This window comes from Motacilla alba, chromosome 4 (assembly GCF_015832195.1).
Source record: "Motacilla alba alba isolate MOTALB_02 chromosome 4, Motacilla_alba_V1.0_pri, whole genome shotgun sequence".
NCBI lineage: Eukaryota > Metazoa > Chordata > Aves > Passeriformes > Motacillidae > Motacilla > Motacilla alba.
The window spans coordinates 67,304,763-67,324,585 of NC_052019.1; the positions used below are offsets into that span (position 1 = coordinate 67,304,763).

General features: G+C 47.7%; 1 long non-coding RNA gene across 1 annotated transcript; it reads right to left on the reverse strand.

The window, feature by feature from the left end:
- Window positions 1-6,821: 6,821 nt before the first annotated feature.
- Window positions 6,822-13,759, reverse strand: LOC119700936. The gene is made up of 3 exons (XR_005256932.1): window positions 13,643-13,759; window positions 11,575-11,706; window positions 6,822-10,819 (listed from the first exon to the last, which is right to left on the reverse strand). It is a non-coding gene; the product is annotated as an uncharacterized LOC119700936 (long non-coding RNA).
- Window positions 13,760-19,823: the final 6,064 nt, after the last annotated feature.

Here is a 19,823-nt window from a genome sequence, read left to right on the forward strand (position 1 = left end):
TGGAATAGGCCAGCAATAAGAAGCACCCTGCACATGCTATCTCATCTCTGCCCCTCAACATGCCTGAAACGCTGTGTTCAGTCATGGTGTTCAATCACCTGAGTATCCAAGAAAGGAAGGGCAGCTGGAATGAGCTGGAATAAGCTCTGTATCTTGCTGCAGAATCAACTGGCTGTTTAAAATTTATTAGGATTCCATTTTTTTGCCACAGAGGCAATAAAGCATGATTCTAGCCTGTCTCTTACAGAAGCTGGCACTGGTCTCAAAACAAGACCCCAAAGCCCTGGAGAAAGACATTCTTTTAGGAATATGTGTTTCTGTACCTTGATCTCACCAAGGGGTAGAAATGTTCACATTTTCTGTAGCAAGGATGCAGTGTGGCTTGCTAGAATAACCTTTATGTATCCTTGTGTGCGTTCTAGCATTAACAAATGCTTCCCACCTTACAGATTTCCTCTAGGAAGCTTGCTTCCTCTGGCTGACAGCAAGTTCCTAGTAAAATCAGTTTGTACCACAGATGCAGAGGAGTCTTTGTCAGAAAGAAATTCCTCCCAAACCATGGATAATCATTATCCCCTCTGAATTACCTAATTATCTTTTGGGAGTTTTGTTTATTGTGTGGAAAAAGAAACAAGGAGTTTTCTTGCCAGCTCCCTCAGAAGTGGCCTAAATGCCCACTATCTGAGGGAGATCACAGGCTCAGGCCGCTGTCCCATTGTCCAGCTGGGTGCCTGCAATAGCCTGGCCCCATAAAACAGACATTTAGCTGAACAGAAGCAATTAGCCCTCCATCGTGGCCCCTGCTCACAATAGCAAAACCAGCTGATGTTCCCTTAACTTGAAACAATGGGAGGACAGGCATGGGCTGTGGAACTCTTACAAGCACAGTAACTCCTTCCAGAGAGGGACCGTGAGAAAGTGGAGCCTGTAAAAAGCCTTTCAGTGGATGAACTCCTGAACAGTCTTTTATCCAGTGAACTCATCAGTCAGCTGTCTGTGGGTGCAGCTCTCTTTAGAAAACCCCAGCTCAACTGCACCATGCCAGTTTGTGGTGATAAACCTTCGTGCTGAATGATATTCTGTCTCAGTGCTGTGTTCACCCCAGTGTGGATTTATTCAGCAGCATCTTTTCCCTCCAGCCCTCTTTCACCTTCCTTGCTGTGCTTGTTCCTCTTCCTAATGATCTGGGAATACCAGTGGCCACCAATGAGAGCACGGCAAGAACTGAATGTTGCTCCTAACAATGGCAGTGAGGCTTCACTCAAGATTCAGATGGTGAGAGAATTCCAGCAAATAAGCTGGTGAGTTCAGAAATTCAGCCCTTCCAAATGAGTACAGTAATTCACTTCCTTTTGACGACTTTCTCCTCCACTTTTGCCACCACCCCGTGGATACCCAGAACTCAACTGCTAGCAATACGGCTGTGTTCAATAAATGATAGCCCTTTAAAGCTGTGAGCAGCACTGTGCCCCTTCCCACCTGGAATGTCTTCCAAGCACCTTCAGGCAATAGTTCATCACTGGCAAGTATGAAACTCTTTGAAAACACAAGGCCTTTGCTAGTGGCAAGGCAAAGATACCATTAACTTTGGGAAAACAGTCCACAGTAAATAGAACCATCTATTAAATTCAGCATATTTGGCAACAGTCCAATGATTTGGTTTCCAGCTGATGCCATGAGTTTTCTGTAGGCACAGATTCCTTGTGAGCATAGCTTCTCCTTGCCCTTGTGCTAAATTTCCTTGTTTCCTTGTTTAGCAGTTTGGGTACCACAGCCCCAGAGTTCTGATTTCTGCCTGGGCAGGCCTGTTGCCAGCCAGCTGGAAATGGATATTCTGTTGCTTTTGGAATCTCCTTCCTAAAACCTAGTCTAAAATAAAATTAATTATTTAGTGATTGAATAAGAATTTTCAGTGAATATCACAGAATGGTTTGGGTTGGAAGTTCAGCCTCCAAGATATCTCACTTCTGATGCTGTTACCATGGTTTGCATTAAAAAAAGCCCTTTCCTTTGTTTAGCCCCGTCGTGGATCTGCTTCCCCATCATGTCTACTCATTAAATCTCCAGCAAGAACTAACAGAGTTAGTTCTAACATCCCAGTATAGGATACTGAGAAGACTGGAAGGTCTTTGTGGTCACTGAAATGTAACTATGACATCTCCCCAAAAGTGCCACTGGAAGAACGGAGTAAAACAAAAGAAAAACCACTAAATTTATGAACAAGCAAATGGTAGCAGAAAGCCCCTACCCCTGGATTATCTGTCCATCCAGGGACCTGGGTAAAACAGCCAAACAGATTTACTGGTTTTATGGGCATTCTTCTCTTGCTCACCGATAGATGGGAGCAGAGATTTCTCTACTCAGGAAATTTTCAGGCTACAGCGCTTGCAGTTTTTTGTATACTGTGAGGGGCAAAAAATAAAACCAAACAATGTCAATATAGCTCATTCATGTGTCCACAGGGAGAAGGGTATTGTTTTGTTTAGTAGCATACAGATGAGGTTTGTAATGGGAGTCAAATAGAAACCAGGAGTCAGCACTCTTGTATTCTTTAACATTGGAATTCTCTGGTTTGGTATCTAGAACTGGTCAGGGGGTATTGAATAAGTTTATAACCCCTCATTGTTATTTCCCAGATTATGAGTGTGTTTTGCTTGGATCCAAGCCTTTACAAAAGCAATTGAATGTGTCCTAAACTTCCATTCCTTTTTTTTTTTTACAAGATGAAAGAGGAGAAGCTGTTCAGATGTAAATAGCTAAGCCTCTAATGAGATGATCAGTGAATTGTTTGTCTCTTGTATTAGAAGCATTTAAATTACACTATTGCACTTAGGGCACTCTGCACTTCTGACTTGTATAGCAGGATCCCAGCACCTAACACAAGCCAGACAAAGAACTTCAGCAATTAGCTTTGAGCATAGGTCCCTGCCCTCTGACCTCTGCTGTTCATCAGAGGGGAGCCAAATGCTTTGTTAAAAAAATATTAATTGGGCCTGGCACGTCACAGTTTCTAACAGCAAGGAGCTGTTTGCAAGAAGCAAAATCTCATGTATTTTCTGCTCAACAAGAGCCTGACTTAGCTATACTGGAGGTGAAGCAAAGCCTGATCTGTGGAAACCTGGGAATGGCAGTGCAGCACCTGCTCAGGTGGCACCTGTGTGACACTGTCAGGACTCCTCCCAACTGCCAGCGGGGGAGAGGAGGAGCAGTATGCAGAGCCTGAGGTTGGTTGGTTTGTTTGGGGGATTTTTGTTAATTCCCTCTAATTCCTGCGTAAATATTTTGTGCAAGCATAGTAGGAATATAAACCTAAGTGCACTGGAGCTACCTATAAAGACAATGGTTGGTGGGACAGAGAGTAAAGCAAACTCTCTCCTGCCCAGCTTTGGGACATGGGCTGGTGTTTACAGCAAGTCAGTACAAAGTGGAGGTGAGCTCAGTGTGAGGTGCTGCCAAGGAATACCAGGGATGTCTGCAGAGGTAGAACAGGGTGCTGAGGCAGGAAGAGAGGATTTCTTCTCTGCTGCCCCTCCTCTGCACCTCACCCCAGACAGGGACCATTGTTGGGCAGCAGTGGGATGTAACCAGGGAGGTGCTTTGCCTGAGCTTCTGCCTGGTTCCCAGTCAAGCCTTTTATTCCCTATTTGTTTTTCTTTCACTGATGTTCGCTACCATGTTCATAATTTAGAGCTGAAACTTCCAGAGACAAGCAGGAGATAGGAGCATCTGGAGCTTTTGTGAGAGAGGCATCCAAGCTCCTGAACAGAGCCTGAAGAAAATGTACTTACCTAAACTCATTCAGTCTTCCTTTTTAAGAGATTTCTTCTTTATATCAAAAGTGAGTTTACCAGCCTTCCTACGAACCCAGCCTTCCAAGACATAGAAAACTTCCAGAGTCTTGATCTTGTCTGTGATTTGAACGGCATTTCTCAGCTTTTTTCATGTCATTTGCTTTACTCAAGAAGAAAGATCTCTCCAGGTCCCTTTTATGACAGGGCTTCTCTGATGCAAAAGTCTAAAGTGATGATTTTTTTTAATTCTGGCAGTAATCCTGCAGATAACACTACTCTTAACTTGCACAGCTAGAGTAGAAGTTGCCAAAGCCCTGGGGGTGGGGGGGGAAGAGAAAAACAAAGGCAGCTGACTGCACGCTAACTTTGGAAGGCTAACTTTGGAAGTTAAAAATTCTGACTTGTAGTTTGGGTGTGTTCCAAAATCATCAAAGCCATGCCTTCATTCTGGTAATAAGCTCTACTAAGAAACAATCTCTTCTATGTAAAGCTGACTTTTGACTTCCTAATTTAAAAGTAACAGCAGCCTTTCTGAAAAGATAATTTCTGTTAGTGATGAGTTAAAAATTAAAATTCAAACCTTATCCTGCAAGAGGGGCTGTTTCATACATTTTTAGACTGTTTATGGTAACATGGAGGAGGAGTTCTGCAGAATCACCCAACAAAACATCAGATTAAGATGCCCTAGTGATTAAAAATTTAAGGATGCCAGTGCTCCATACCTTGTGTGCCCCCTCTGATCTGGAAGCCAGCAAAATCCCTTGTAAAACTTGAGTGCAGAGGCTCCAGGCCCAGCCTGGGCTTTGCACTCAGGTTATTGGGCTTTGACAGCTCTATGGCATTTTGGTTTTACATAATCAGTTCTTTTTGTTATAAGCTGTGGGCCTCAGATAACAGCTGTGAAAAACAATTTCAAGTAGATGCAGCACCCTGGGTACAGATCAAGACAGAAAACATTCAGAAAAATCAAATATTTCTTAGTTTTTGTAATCACCTGTCTTACAGGTGGTTACGGCAGGCAATCGAGTGTTGTCTGCTGTTTGCTGACAACTTGCTTTGCGGGAAAAACAAAGTGCAAGAGACAGGAACAGAGGGCTTTTCTGCATTTCTGATAAACCTGTAGTTATGGCCTTCAATGACAGATTGGCCAACAGCAAAGGGTAAGACAAATATGTGCAATCTGAAATGTCTGGGAGCAAACTCACACATGCCTTCACTGTACTGCTTTTGTTTGCAGAATGTTTCCATCTGGATGAGTAGCAGGAGCAGGAAAGCATTTGAAGCTAGGAAAACCACCATACTGCTGTCTATAAAGCACTGATAGGATTTTTATGTGGAGCCCTAAAGAGAATGACATGCAGTGCTTTTTTGGTTCGTTTTCTTTTTGCCAAATCGGAGAGTTCAGATGTTTGCAAGCAAAACAAAATAAACTCAGGCATTGAAAAGCCTTCCTGAAATGTGGCTGATGCCATGGCACGTCCCCCAGCACATGCATTGTGCACCCCTGGGCACTGCTGGGATGCTGTTTATGGCGCCCATGGCACAAAAGTGAAGGTAATTAGCAGAGAATAATTATTGCTGCAGCTAGAAAGTAGACAAGTAATCTTTTGGGTTTCAGTTCATTTCCTCAGTGTTTTCAAACCAGCACCTAATCTTCCCAGACCCCACTCCGTGGCTGTTCCTTTCTTCCTTTCTTTTCTCCCCTCCCCTTTTTGCAGGGACTGTGGCTTATTCTGATTCACTCCATTTCTTTCTCCTCAAACAGCCACAGGGCAGGCTCGCTGTTGCCAGGGATATGGTCAATGCATGTGACATTGTGCCACCAAAAACAATCCCGTTTATTTCTGGAGTGATGCTGCTGAAATCGTGCTGGGAGCAGGACATCTCAGTCAGCCACGAAATTTTGTGAGAAGAATTTTCCTTAAAGGAAGCGTTCTTAAAAAATAGCTCTCAGGGAGAAATGTGCCGGTTTTGCTCATAAAGTGGTTGTTGGCAAAGGTTTCCTTGCCAAAGTCCAGTCAGAGTATCAGTGAGGGATGGTAAACACATGCCATTTTGACAAGAAATTAGTAGGTTACATAGCACTGTGGAAAATATTAGACTTTCTTCTTCCCCTGACCTCAAAGAGCCTGTTAGGAGATGAACAATCTCTCAAAGGTATAGCTGGTTTACCAAAATTCAGTTAATGAAGAATAATATTTTGGGAACGAGAGAAAACACCTCTGTTGCACATGGAGTGCTAGGAATAGATGGAAAGTTGCCTGTACAAACAGTTCAGCAACTCTGGGATGAATTATAGGAGCATTTGTATGCATGATTGCCCATCTGTGTAAAACAAGACATGCAGTCACACACAGGAATGATGTGCAGGGCAGACCTGTGGGGCTGTTATTAACTTCCTTCAGGACAAGTCCTGTCCCATCACATCCGAGTGTGACCCAAGGAAGTTGAGATAAATCTGTGTAAGTAAATAAATAGAGGAGGAGGCCTCACTGGGAGGAAACTCAAGGTATGCTATCTACATCTGTGTTTCTGTGTTTGGGCTTTATTTAGACTTGAGTCAGATTTTGGACTGTTACTTCTCCACTTGAAGTTTTTTTGGCAGTTCCAGGAGGGCTGAAGGCTCAGATCCAGCGGGTTCCTTCCAGCTGCGCAGCCCAGCGCGGGCCACGGGCACTGGCAGGGTGTGGGGAGCTGCAGGATTTCAAACCAGGGATGCTGTCAGGAACTCTGCCTTGCACAGCTCCCCTCTCAAGTACCAGCTGCAAAATGTCAACAACACCTTCCTCAGAGAACACAATTAATTAAACGAGGTCTAATTAATTAGTGTCAGGAAAGCAGATGTAGCGATTATGGCAGAAGTAAACAAATGTACATATTGTAAATTGTTCTGCAAAGGATTTGTTCTGGAATCCCTGTAGCCCTTTCACTCCTCCCCAGGATGCCATTGGGAAGGCCATCAGGGAAAATGTAGAGATAAACTGCAAATTGATGAGGAACTAATGTACTTTTATAAGTTTATATCTCAGGAAAACAATCAGCAAACAGAATCCTTTATTAACCCCTTGGGACTTGGGGGTGAAATACAATCCTGATATTTAATTTCCAGATCATGCAACATCACATACCACAAATAAGTCAACAACTGTTTAAAGTCTGTTTAATGTGAGTGTGAAAAAGCAAATGTGGAGCCACCCCAGTCTGGTGTTAAACTTAATGAAGGATCTGCTCTGAATGAAGTCTCTCATACCTTGTAGATTTGAGGATGCTCCAAGCTCAATATAACAGACACTGGAATAGTGAAACACACTTGGAAAACTCAGATAGAAAAATTTCTGAACTGTCTTTCAAAATTTCTTCAAGATGATAAAGAGGACAAATTAGGCTGGTTAGGGATGTAGCTGTAGAAGCAAATGGGACTAATGTACTGGAAGAACCAGTCGAGATATTAAGAAACCAAGAGTACTGTGTGTGAAAGAAAATGCATTGCACAGCCAGTGCCATGCTGAGGGGAACAGCCCCTTAGGCAGCCAAGAGTAGTCACTTTCTAGAACAGAGATTTTTACCCTTCACTCTGTGCTATTGTTTTCTCTGCAGGTAATGATGGCTTTGGTGTAGAGAGGATGGGAGCTCGGATATACTTTAAGGCAGATTCAGCTCACTAATTCATGCCATGAAGAAGCTGTGAAGGTGGAAAATATCCACTGGCCTTGGTGAAGAATTAAAGGATTAAGGTAGGAGGCAGCAGCCTGTGACGAGGGTGCCGCAGGAGGGAAGTTGCAGTCAGAGGCCACTGCTCTTCCCACCTCTTTGTGGTTCCCTTTTCCCCCAGATGATGCTGATACAAGTTAAAAAGAGAGGCTTCCATGGCCCATGCCAGGATATCTCCTTTATTTGTTCAGGTGGCAGCATTTCCTGTGCTAAGGACTGCCGAGTGCCAGGCTGCTCATGAATGCTGCTCCAGAGCTATAGGCTGCTCCCCACCACGGTGAGTGCATTGCCCTGCTCGCAGGAGATATTTGTGGATTTGGGGTTTGTATTATGGGCTTTGTGCTTATGTGAGTTTCTCCTTGCTTTCAAAAGCCAGGATTTAAAGGTGAATACCTCTGTTTTATCATGGTGCAGTGAGCTGCCAACTTCCTGAAGGGAATGAGTTTGGTTTCTGTTCACAGACATTCACTTCTTTAGTGCTTGTCTCAAACAATTTTTGTTCCAGTGAGTAAATGAGCAGTGAAACAAGTAATGAGAGGAGTGAAGGTGCAAGCAGAATAGCTAGAACAAAGTTTAAAAATCATTGCAAACAAACCTACCCATGGTAAGATGTGTGAGAAGAGGAAAGGCAGCCTGTTCCTGTGCCCAGCCACAGGATGGAGAATCTGTTCAGGCAGCTGACAAGGCAGATGGATAATTAGTGCCATGGGTTAGGACCTGGGCAGGCGCTGCTGGTGACCTGGTAGTTGCTTTTGGCACTTGATTTGGAAATCTCTTCCTCCTGCTTTAGGTATTGGCAGAGTAGCATGAGACCATCTTGCATGAGGGACTGGGGCAGCAGCAAGAGTGCTTGACTTTTTTGAATCTTAAAAGGAAAACAAAACCTTTAAAAGAATGTTTGAAATCCCCCTTCTTAGTTCTCTCTCAAAGTCTGAATTCTTCCATTTTAAATGGGACAAAGGGTTCTTTTTCTTCCTCTTTTCTCTCATTTAAAAAATTACTTTTTTTTGGTGTGCATTCTAATGCATTTTGAAGTTTTTGCAAGATAGCTCTGCCAGCTGTCAGCATCCAGCTACAGCTTCTATGATCTAAGCACCTATTCAGGCAATGGTAACTTCACATTTAATAGTCAATTATAGGTTTTACACAAACAGAAAATATAAATAATATCCAGGGACTTAATGCACTAAAAGCCAACCAGTTCTCTGTAACATCCCATCCTATTATTGTACCTTGTTTTGTATTTTAGATAACACTTAAGAGGCAGGGGAGTCATTAAGGTAGTTCAATGAAATGCTCTGATAACAAAGAACATTGTCTTGTTTGTAAGAAGTCATTGGCCAAATCATAGAACGTCTGCCTATGCAGGGATTCTGAGAGTGAGTCCAGCATCATTACTGCATTTCAGAGCCCAACTCATTTGCGGACCTTGTACCAGTATATGTCCACAGGCATCACCTTTCCTGCCTCTTCCATTTGCCTGTCCTCGTGCTGCATCCACACAATGCTGCCGGTGCCTTTCCAAATCCCTGTTCTTTTTCAGCAGTCAGTGAATGACAAGCCAAAAGCGAATGGTATCAAATTTGGCCAGGCAGGGCAATGTCAAAATGAGGCCCAGCAGGATGGTGTGGCCGCAGTCTTTGCTACCTGCCTGCAGCTGAACAGGTTCCATCCTCATATCCTGTACATTCAGCTTAATTGGCCCGGCCCTTCCAAAGAGAGGCAGCAGCACTGATTTACTGCACTGTATAAATGTGTTTATAGCTTGGCACCAGCACACTTACGCTCACTATTTTCCAACATGGATTTCCAATAAGCCCTTTGCTCAAATGAGTCTATTAACTTTAAAGTGCCTGAAGGTGAAACTGAATTATGAGAGGCAAGCTTTGGGGATTGAAGCCCAAAGCAGCTGGGAAAGGCTCCCAGAGTCTTCCGTTAGTACCTGTTGTGGTTGATATTTATATTAAGGAAAAATAATGTAGAAATTAAAAGCAAGCCTGGGACGCACATGGCCTCAGCCTGAGCTGCCTTTCACTTCAGCTGGCGCTCAGACCCATCCCATTCCACAGATTATTAGAGCAGCTCCCAATTTAAGCCAATGTGCAATCAGAGCATAACCCATTCCTTCCTCTCCTTAGGAATTTAACTTCCAAGAGTCACATTGCCCTGTTTCTGCAGTGAGGCACCACAGCCTGCGGAGAAACTCATCTGACCGTGGTCCCTTGGGCAGTGAATTTCACGGCTCTGATTGGTCTCTGGTGTTCTGCAGAGCTGGGACACATTTCCCTCTCCTCTCCCAGCCTGGGGGGGCTGCACAGAGCTGCTCTTGGAGCCTCTCAGTGCTGCCCTGCTCTCTGCCAGAGGGGCTGGGATACTTCCATGTGGAACACCAATTATCATCCCTGCAGGGATGGGAAATCAGGCAGAAAGTTTTCGCGGACCCCTAAGTACAGTCCATAATTACCTACCTGTACTTGCTCAAGGTTACACCTCCCCAGCTAAGGAGTGAAGTCAAGTTGCTAATACCTTGACTTTATCTGGAATAAGAAAGGAACTCCTTAATATCCATGAAGGAAAAAACAAATTGTAGAGAATGGAATTAAATTAGGAAAAGTAGAATTTTGGATGAATGTCAGGGGTAAAACTGCTGTAGTGATGTCTACTAAACTGTGGAATGATCTCCCAGGGTGAGTGAGTGATGGAGCCCCTCAGTGTGAAGAATTAAAACAGCATCAGGCAAAGCCTCAGGAAATCAGTGTCTGAGGAGGCAGCGTGGCCCGGCCGTGGCAGTGCAGGGACTGTGCCTGTGTGGCAATGCCCATTGTCCGTACACAGAACCTGTTCTTGTCCTGTAAAATCTGTTATATTGCTCAGGTAGCTGTGATCTGCAGAGCTTTAAATCCTGCCTGCAGTTAAACTATTGGGGATCTTGCAGGCTGATCCAGCAGCAAGCCCTAAGAGGACACCAGTGACTCTGGCTGATGCTCCCCTGTATCATCCTCAGCATGCGATGCCTTAAAAATTCTTCAAACTTACATGAGGTAGAACATGGGTATTACTGGGCATTTCTGCTTTAAGAAAAAGAGGTCTCCTTTCGCTTTTACAATTTTTTTAAATCCCAAGTTATGGGCTGATCCAAGGAAGTATGGCTACTCTGTCGGTTGGGAACTGCTCCCTTTCCACTCCAGTGCCAGTAAAATGTTTGTGTGACAAGTGAAAAAAATCCCTGTGCACCAAGGTCAGGGTGCAGTGTCTCTCTGTCTCTGTGGAGATCAGCTTGCATTGCCTTGTTTCTGGAGGACATCCATATGAAAGACCTGCAGACGTAATGAGAGGACACAGTTTTTAATTTAAAATTATGATGTGCTGTTATCACATTATTAAACAAATTGAATTTGTGAATTTTTGCAGAGTACCCAAATTTAGGAAATAGTATTTCTTGGTGCAGTATTTCTTGGACCTGCTGTGATGACTAAATACTGGATTGCATAGACAGTCATTCAGAGTGAAGACAGTGGGATAAGATGAGGGAAAATTGACAAACTTGCTTTGTGTGACACTCAGACACCTCACACGGTGTGAGAGATTTTACTGTCCAAAACAAAGGTGTGGACACGTGCTACTCATGAGCCTTTTAGCTCTTCTCTGGAAATTCTTGTTCCTGCATAAAAGAAGAAACGGGAGCAGAGAAGCAGCGAGTGAGGAAATGCTCCCTCTCCAGTCTGTTTGGACTAAGTGTGGGAAGCTGAGGGGGGAGCAAGGCTGGCTGAACCTGACCTAGGGTGTGCAAACAAATCCATCTCCTGTGGCTTGCCTCCCCATGAACCTGGGGAACAGAACCTCTGCAGGTAAGCAGGATTGCTTCAAAGATATGTGGTGGCAATTCCAGTTTTCCTTTGTAACACAGAATATGTGGAGCCCCTGGATTTTTTCCAGCCGCTCAGACCAAGGCATTCAGTCGCCTGTCTGTGGCTCCCAGTGTGGCACCAGTCATGAGGCAGTGCTGACAGACTCTTGAAAGTCTCGTGGTTTGGGTCTGTTCAGGGGAAAAAAAGTGCCTCTTGCCACTCACCAGATATGCTGGAGTGCTCAGAAAATAGACATGGAAAAGCAATGGCCATGGCTACTGTCCTGGCTCTTCACAGATGTTGGCTTTCCCATTCCTCAGGTTAAACTGCTGCTACTTCACAGTGCGCTTCATCTCCTGCAATGAGGTTGGTGCCATTCATTTATCATCTGTATTTTTTTCTATATTTGGGATTTTTTACAGTCTGGAAAGCTTATCCTCTATAAGTTTTGGTTTTACTTGACTGGCTCCACTTGCATGGTAACTCCCTTTCAATATTTCCCATCGTGGCTCAGAATGGCTGGGGGCTGCACCACGTGAGAGAGCCAGGATCTCGGTGGAGCTCTGCAGCACAGGTCCACCAGAGATGTCTGATCCAGCAAAACTCTACATCAGCCTGGGACACAAAATAGATCATTGCAATGGAAACTGAATCTTTCATTTGCTCTTTGTACTTTCTGCCCTTGTTTTGGGTTTGTTTTCTTCTCTTTTCTTCCCTTGCAATTGTCAAGGCAGCATCTGGGAGTTTTATGAAACAAATGTTACCCATTAAAAGCCCATCACTGCCTGCCAGAAAGGAAAATGGCATCTTATTGAAAACAAAATGTAATGGTTATTGCTGTCTTGTTGCAAGTTATGCCCTTGAAAAATATTAGGGACTTATTTAGTAGTAACTGATGGTGAGGAAAAGCCCAACTAAACCGAAAATTAACCTTTGCATTATCTTTCACACAGCTTCAAACACCATCATACAAATGCCTGCTTTGTTGTGTCCATAGCTGTGTTTACAGTTGCTTCAAGGACAAGGAACAACACTTCTCCATTATGCTTTTGTTGCCTCAGTGTTGGAGTCACAAATAATTCCTGTCTGGTTTCACATACCAGCTCTGGAGCAGCAATGGAGACTGGTCCTGACCAGGAGAGCATAACTTCAGCCAAGTGAGTAAGAGCCCCACTGCACACACAGCATCCCTTGGGCACTGTCTGGGGGACCCTCCAAGGAAACTTTTTCCCTTAAGTTGGCACCCTCAGCACCTGTATTGCCAGGCCAAGCTGCTGATTGACTCACAGGCTGTTAATCTTCCCTAATGTTTCCATCTTAATCTATTTTGGATTGCCTTTTTTAATTTTACCTTGTATTAAAATTAGGATTAATAAATTAAAATTAACAGATTTTTACAAATCAAATTGGGAAACAGACCTTTTCTCTTGAAAACACAGCATTAATTGCTGCACACTGCTAAGCCCCTCTCTCAGCACAGCCTGGAACCAAGACTGGTGGCAGAACTTCTCCTTCCTAAGACTGAGTTTCCATGCATAGGGTAAATATGACTGAGGGTAATGGCCAAAATCCCTGACAGCCTCAGGTGTGGCAGCAGTGGATTTCCACGTGCCTCCAGCCGGGGACTGGGAACCTTGGCTGAGCACAGAGCGCTGAACGTGCCGCAGACGGTGCCTGGAGACCTCTGGTGTCAGGCACGGGTGCCATAAAGGCACCTCATCACCCCTGCCCTAACACTTCACAGCCCCTTGATAACCCCTCTCTTTTAGAGTAGGCAGGTAAAGGAGTTATTCCTACTGAAAGATCCCCTAGATGCCATAACTTCTCCTGAGAAGGGCCAGAGGCAGTTCAGGAGCTGTGGGCTCCACACTGGAGCAGCACTTTCCTCCTCTCCTCTGCTCCCTCCGAGCCACAGCAGCGCCGCTGTCGGTGCTGGCGGGCAGAGGGGCAGGGCTGCCGTGGCCGGTGATGGGCAAAGAAATGCTGCTTTTCCCCTTCCAGGAGGGAACATTTCCCAGACAGGAACAGGAATTCTGCCCTGCTCCCCAGGGGCTGTTGGAGGCTGGAGATGCAATGGCCACGTGCCGTGGCTTGGGCCTGCAGGAATATTCACCACTCTGGGCAGGATCACTGTTCAGCAGGCACGGCTGGGCTCAGTGAGGTGCGGGTGTTTTAAAAGGGGCCCTTTCAGTTCCAGGAGAAACAGATTGTGTCCACAGGAACCTGAGGGTGTGTGGAACTCGGTGATACCTGAGCAAGCAGAGCTTTTCCCTGTCAGTTCCTGTAACTCACCTTGCAAACTGCCCAAGGCACACAGCAGTCCTCAGGGCCAAGGCTGCAATCTTCCAGGGCTGAGGTGACAGAGCTGCAGGAGGTCAGGTCCCTTTGCCAGGGGAGAGCTTTGTCTGCAGCACTTATTGTTTTATTGTCCCCCTCCTCGCAAGCACAGTGAAGTTCACCAAGATCCATTTGAGTAAAGCAGGGATTTCTCGGTGTTTGCCACTGCTGGGTCTAGAGAACGGGGTCCTCTGGGGGCATGGGAGTGATCTCTCTCCAGTCTTGGAAATGCTGTCTCACAGCTGGTTGGAGTTTCTGACTCATTTTGACAGCACCTGACACATTCCTGCCTTAAAGGTCAGAGCTGCTCCTTGCCAGCCCCATGTGACAATTGAGAATATCCGTGATGGGTTGATCTGCTCTTCATCAGCTGAGCCTGAGAGGCTGCTCTTGGACAGGGACTGGGGACATTCACCACAGGCCCTTGTGAGACTGTCAAAAGCTGGGCCTGAGCTTTGCTGAGAGAGACCAGAACTGATCGATGCCATGGCTGAGAAACAGTGGGGGATCAAGGCGGATGCCAAGTTTTCCCTGTCACTTAGGATTCTCTGTCAGTGAACCTGACTGCATAACTAGATCTGCACAGGTGCCCTCCGGACAGAGCAGGTTTTGCAGGACCTCACTGGCAAAAGAGTCCAAAAAATATACTTTGTGTTGTTCTAATCTGTGTTTCTGGAGCTGAAAAACAGAAAAAGGAATTTTAATTTTTTTTGAAAAAACCCTGAACCAACTCAGTTTATTCCATGTATGTCCACAGTGGCACTGCAGGTTTGGCTGGAATGTTTGGCATAGTAAAATTAATATGGATGTTTGGGCTTCTCAGAGTTTGGGAATATGGAATCGTAGAATCATTTAGGTTGGAAAAAAACCCCTTATGATCACTGGGTCCAGTGGTGAAATACTAAATGGGCTTTGGGCTGCCTCCAAAGAAACGATTGCCTCGGGTCTGGCAGCGCCGTGCGCTTGAGGCTGCTCAAAGTTGAGCCCAGCTCAGGAGTGATGTCACACATCATCCTGTACAAAAAAGGAATCGAACTCTGTCAAGGTTCAATCTAAAGCTGAGACACGGAAGAACCTAACTGGGCCGCCTGATAGATAATGCTGAAGCAAACGAGCCATCCATGGAACTCCTTCCTGTACAAGAGCGTTCCGAAGGAGTTCGGTCAGAGCCGTGCCCCGGTGCCAAAAGCCCTCAGGCAGAGGCTCTGGCAGTGCTGGATGGGCTCCACAGAGTCCCTCTGCTGACGAGGTGACACCCACACAGTCCCGTGACAATGAATTCCAGCAGCGTCAGAGCCGCCTGGGGCCGGGCTCCTGTCCCCTGGCAGCAGAGCTGTGCTGGAGCTGCAGGGACACCCGAGCGGGTCATTCCCCCCGTGCCACTCCCGCCCCGCCCCTGGGATGCGACATTCCAGCGGGGGAACGGGGGCTCCAGGGGGAGCGAGGCCTCGGCTCTGTTGGCTCACAGCAACAGGCAGGGCCCTGGGGAGCAGCAGGGGCTTCTCTGGGAGAGGAGACGCATGGAAAATAGGGAAGGGCATCTTCTCAGCAACGCCACAAAGCTTCCCTTCAAAGGAGCGAGCTCAGTGAGGCCCAGCAGCCCCTCGGCCATGCCCACTGAGCGCCAGAGGCGCCAGGGGTGGCAGTGCAAGCCACCCTCCAGTACCTGGGCAGCACTGACACTCCAGAGGGAATTCCTTTCCTTGTCCAAGTCAGTGCAGTTGATTTGGATGGGGGAATGAATTCCTCCTCCGAGTCCTGCTCTGTGCAGTCTGTCACAGTTGCCCACAGTCTGTTTCGTGTTGCTCACACAAGTGCCAAAGGTAAAACCTTGAGGAACACAAAGAGCAGACCCTAATCATTCTATTGAAATAACTTCAATATCTCCTCACTGAATTTCTTTTTTGGAGGAACTCCTAATTGACTTTGGTTTTATACAGCCAGAGTTAATCCGAAATCTGTCTGTTCAGGCCACTTTCTGGCCTTGCATAGATCATAACACAGTTTTTTAATGTTTCTGCTTGCTGGTAAGGAAGTGAAAGGGGTGGTAGATGATGTGAGAGGAGCTCAGTGAAGGGCAATGGCAAAGTTCCTCGCTCTCACTTTGACATGAGGAGGGGAGCATTGCCCAGCAGGCAGACGATGGAACTGGTGGAGATGCCTTGTGAGGAAGGCATAAGGAATTCATGTCTGTGGAAGCCAAGCGAGTGCTGAGGGTGTAACTGGGAGATGCACAGCAGGCATTGCATTCTCCCAGCAAAGGGAAGAGGCAGTTTCTCGTGTTCCTGGGGAATACCGGGGTGGCTGCTGCTGCTGCTACCATTGCAACTCTCAGCATTGCATTTGCGTTCTCCTGAAGGCGCTGGAGTTCCTGCTGTGCCCAGAGCAGGTATTTGTGTGCCAGCCTTAGCAGGCTGAAGTGTTGGAGCTCTCTCGGTGGGCAGGAAATGAGCTGCCTTGGCTGCACCTGCTCCTATCAGCTGGATCCAACATCCACGGGTGACTTTGCAGTCACTGCGTGTGTCAGTCCCAATCCTTAGGACAGGCTCCCGGCTTCCAGCTCTGCCCTGGGAGCGATTTGGGAGCTCTGGGACACCGAGGGTTTGCAGCAGCCCCCTGACCCTTGGCAATGTGTGCAGGGGTGGAGGCTTCCCTGGGCCAGGGTAGGGAATCCCGGCCTGTTCACAGGTGGGAATTCCTGGGCTGGAGCAGTTGGGAGGCGTGGTCGGTGGAAAGGGACACGAGGTGAAGGCAAACAGCTCAGGTGAAAGCAGCAGCTGCCGAGGGAGCTGAGCCAGAGGCAGCCCGGGCAGGGCAGAGGATGGGAATCCTGGAAGGTGAACGTGCCGAGACTGGCAAAGGGCAGAGAGCAAAAGCCCGAGCAAGCAAAGGACAACACGAACCATGAAGATAAAAAGACTTTGATTTGCCTTTCAGCAATGAAACTGCTTTGCCTTCCAAGAGGCCTTTGTTTATCACTGGGCTTCTCTGTCTTCATCCTGGAATATTTGAAAGGTCTTGGGCCAAAGCAGAGCAGTGTGTCAGCTGCCAGGAGCAGCACCTCAGGTTAGATGAGCTGATGGGGCCGGGGAAGTGTCCACAGCCCTCACTCTGGAGGGGCCGCAGCGGGTGAGGCAAGAGTGGCCAGGGATGCTGGGATTCAGGCAGCTCTTCTTGTCACACTAAAAATCTGCCCTTAAATCAGAACTGTTTGTTCTCGTGAGATGAGATTGTTACACTTGGTGAAACGGTGTCCGAACAGTATTTCCATCCTCAAATCCTCCAGTTCATTCTTCCTGCTCGCTGTAATGGTTGGGATGTAGGTAATTCCTTAGAGATGGAGGTAATCTGCCTGCCACACCCACACAGGCTGGAACATCCCTCACTGTACAATCTGCATTGCTCTAAACACAGCCCAGTCATCAACACTGGGTGTCAAATACAGGGAGAATGTTGCAGGTCCCGGTGGAGGTTTGGGAGCCACACCTGGACTGCCAGAGGAGCTGTTCTTCAGTGCCACAGGAATCAGCTGGAGCTGCACAGCCAGGCAGGAGCAGACTCCTGATCCCAAGCAGGCACAACCAGAGCCTTCCACTGACTTCACAAGGCTTGGGGCAGGTGCTTAGCTGGTTTTTCTTAGGACTGAGGGAAGTGTTCAGGCCTGAAAGTACTTTCCAGTGCTGCTGGATAATCAGAACCTGGCACAGCTGAGCCACAGCAAGGCTGAAACCACTGGTCAGGATCAGTATGAACACTGGAGAAACTCTGGGGCTTTTCAGCTTCTGGAATTCCTAAGAGTGACCCTGCTGGGATTGTGCAGAATATCATATCCCATGTGAGTGTTACCAGTCATCTGTGGATGGAGGAAGCTCTAGAAATTGAAAAAAAATACTTAATATCAACTGATCTTTACGTGGACAAAGGTTGTTTTTCTCCTTATTCCCCTGCTATAATGGGACTTTGCCTTAACAAGAGCAGACTCCATCAAATGAATATCACAGAAAGCACATCAGACACGAGGCTTATTTTTTTGATGCTCACTAGCTATAATGTTGGCTCACAAAAACAGAAGTACTGACAAAATAAATGTTTTTAGACAAGACAGCCATTTAGTGACCATGAATTCTGAAAACTCATGAGTTAGGAGCCACAGGAAACCTGAGTCAGTATTCATGATGTTGAGAGATACTCTTGAGTTGTATCACCCTGTTTCACAGCTCCAGCTCCCCAAAAGCTGAACTATTTATTGCAGAAAGAACGAGATGCAATTTGTTTTGCCATTTTCTGTGTGAGAACAACGTGTGCCATGCAAATGTCACAAGCAGAGATGGCAGCAGGCTTTGGTCTGAGAAGCAGAACAGGTTGGATTTGGATTTAGGGCATCCTGATGGGATGAGAGTGAGACAAAATCTAAGATAATAGGAGCAGAGGAGCACGTGGATCCATCCAGGGATTTCTGTAATGGAAAGTTAAATATGTAAAGGTCAGGCATGGGGTTTAATTTATGGCTGTCATCTTTCTGCTTTGGAAACCTAGTCGGTGGCATGGTATTGGCCAGAGTTTTAAACAGACAATGGCATCAGGTGTTCTTGATCTTACCTACGCGTAATTGCGTGAAGAAGGAAAGGAGAACAGCGTTGTTTATCTTTGCTCTGAAGCCTGCAGATGTAGTGGCTGTTGTGCGTGATGCACATTGGTATCGGTCGGTGTGTGAGAGTCTATAAAATGAATGTTAAAGCTTCTGGCCATCCCTTAATCCCGCTCCAGGAACCCAGAGCAGGTTCTCCCCTCGGGACCAGCCCTGTCGGCTGCCGGTGCCGGGCTCCACCCGGGCGCTCCCATCCGCCTGCTCCTCCCGGCGGAGCCCGAGCAGAGGCCCCGCGTCCCTGAGTCCCCGTGCGGGACGCGAGTCCCGGGCTCGGGCACGTCCCTCTGCTCCCGCTCGGTGCCGGGGCTCGCCGGCTGCTGCCGGGCCCCGCTGCTGGGGCTGCAGCTCCTCTTGCGAAGCGCACGGAGCTGTCCCTGAGAGAGGCGGGGCGGCTGCCGCGGCACAGGAGCGCGGCCATCCCTGGGGAGCTGCTCCTTCCCGGCAGCGGCAGGTGGGAGCTCCCTCAGCCTGGGCTCAGGACTCGGGGAGGAGCACCCGGATCATCACCCGCTGCTGCCGCCCCGGCCCGGGCACCCGGCACCCCTTCAGTGCCTCGGGCCGAGCGGATCCGTGGCTGTTCCCTGCGCCGCGGGAGCGCCTGGAGCCACGAGCGGCATCGCCCAGCGAGCTGGAGGCGGCGCATGAACCCGGTGTGGGGAGTATAGGATATCCCATTGCCGGGATAACAGGGTCTGGCAGATAGGCTGCAGTGTATGGCTGCACTTCAGGGGAGGCTTCCTACCTTCTTATCCCTCGTGTGGTTTTTGCTACTCTGAAGCAGTTCTCCCAACAGAATCAAACGTGGGAGAGGTCCCTTGCCTGTCACCACCTGTGGGGATGGCCGCAGTCAATTCCACGACCCTGTGAACTGAGACTCATAAACTGGGCATTTTTCTGGTCTCAGAATCAGAGTCGTAAGTCCCGTGGTTCTGGGGTGGTTTTTTTTTTCGTTTTTTTTTGGTTTTTTTTTTTTTCTTTTTTTTTGTTCTTTTTTTTTTTTTTTTTTTTTTTGCGTTTTGTTTGTTTGTTTGTTTTTTGGTGGGAGTGAAGGTGAGGAGGGCTCAGGGACAAAGTCCTCTGCTGTTTTGGCGCTTGGACCCAGTCCCATCTGGCCAGGCCCGGGGCTGTGAAACAGGGACTGGAGCCTTTGGGAGTGCAGAGCGAGGCTCGCCCAGGCCTCGAGCCCAGAGGCCAAGTCCTGCATTTTGGGGCCCAGGGACAGACCCCAAATGCTGCGTGCGAGCGCTCGGAACACGGAGCCCCGGCCCGGCGCTGTCCGGGCTCGGCCCCGGCCTCACGGGGGCGGCTTCGGGGCGGAGAGCAGCGCTCAGGCGCTCGCTCGTGGCGCTCCGCAGCGGAGCCCGAGCTCCGGCCGAGGCTCTTCCCAGGCCGGGACACTCGTGGGGCCTCTCCTCGCTGCTGCTGGGGCGGTGGGTGACGAGCCGGGAGCGCGGCGTTGCGGGGCTCGTGGGGCCGGCGTTTGGGGGC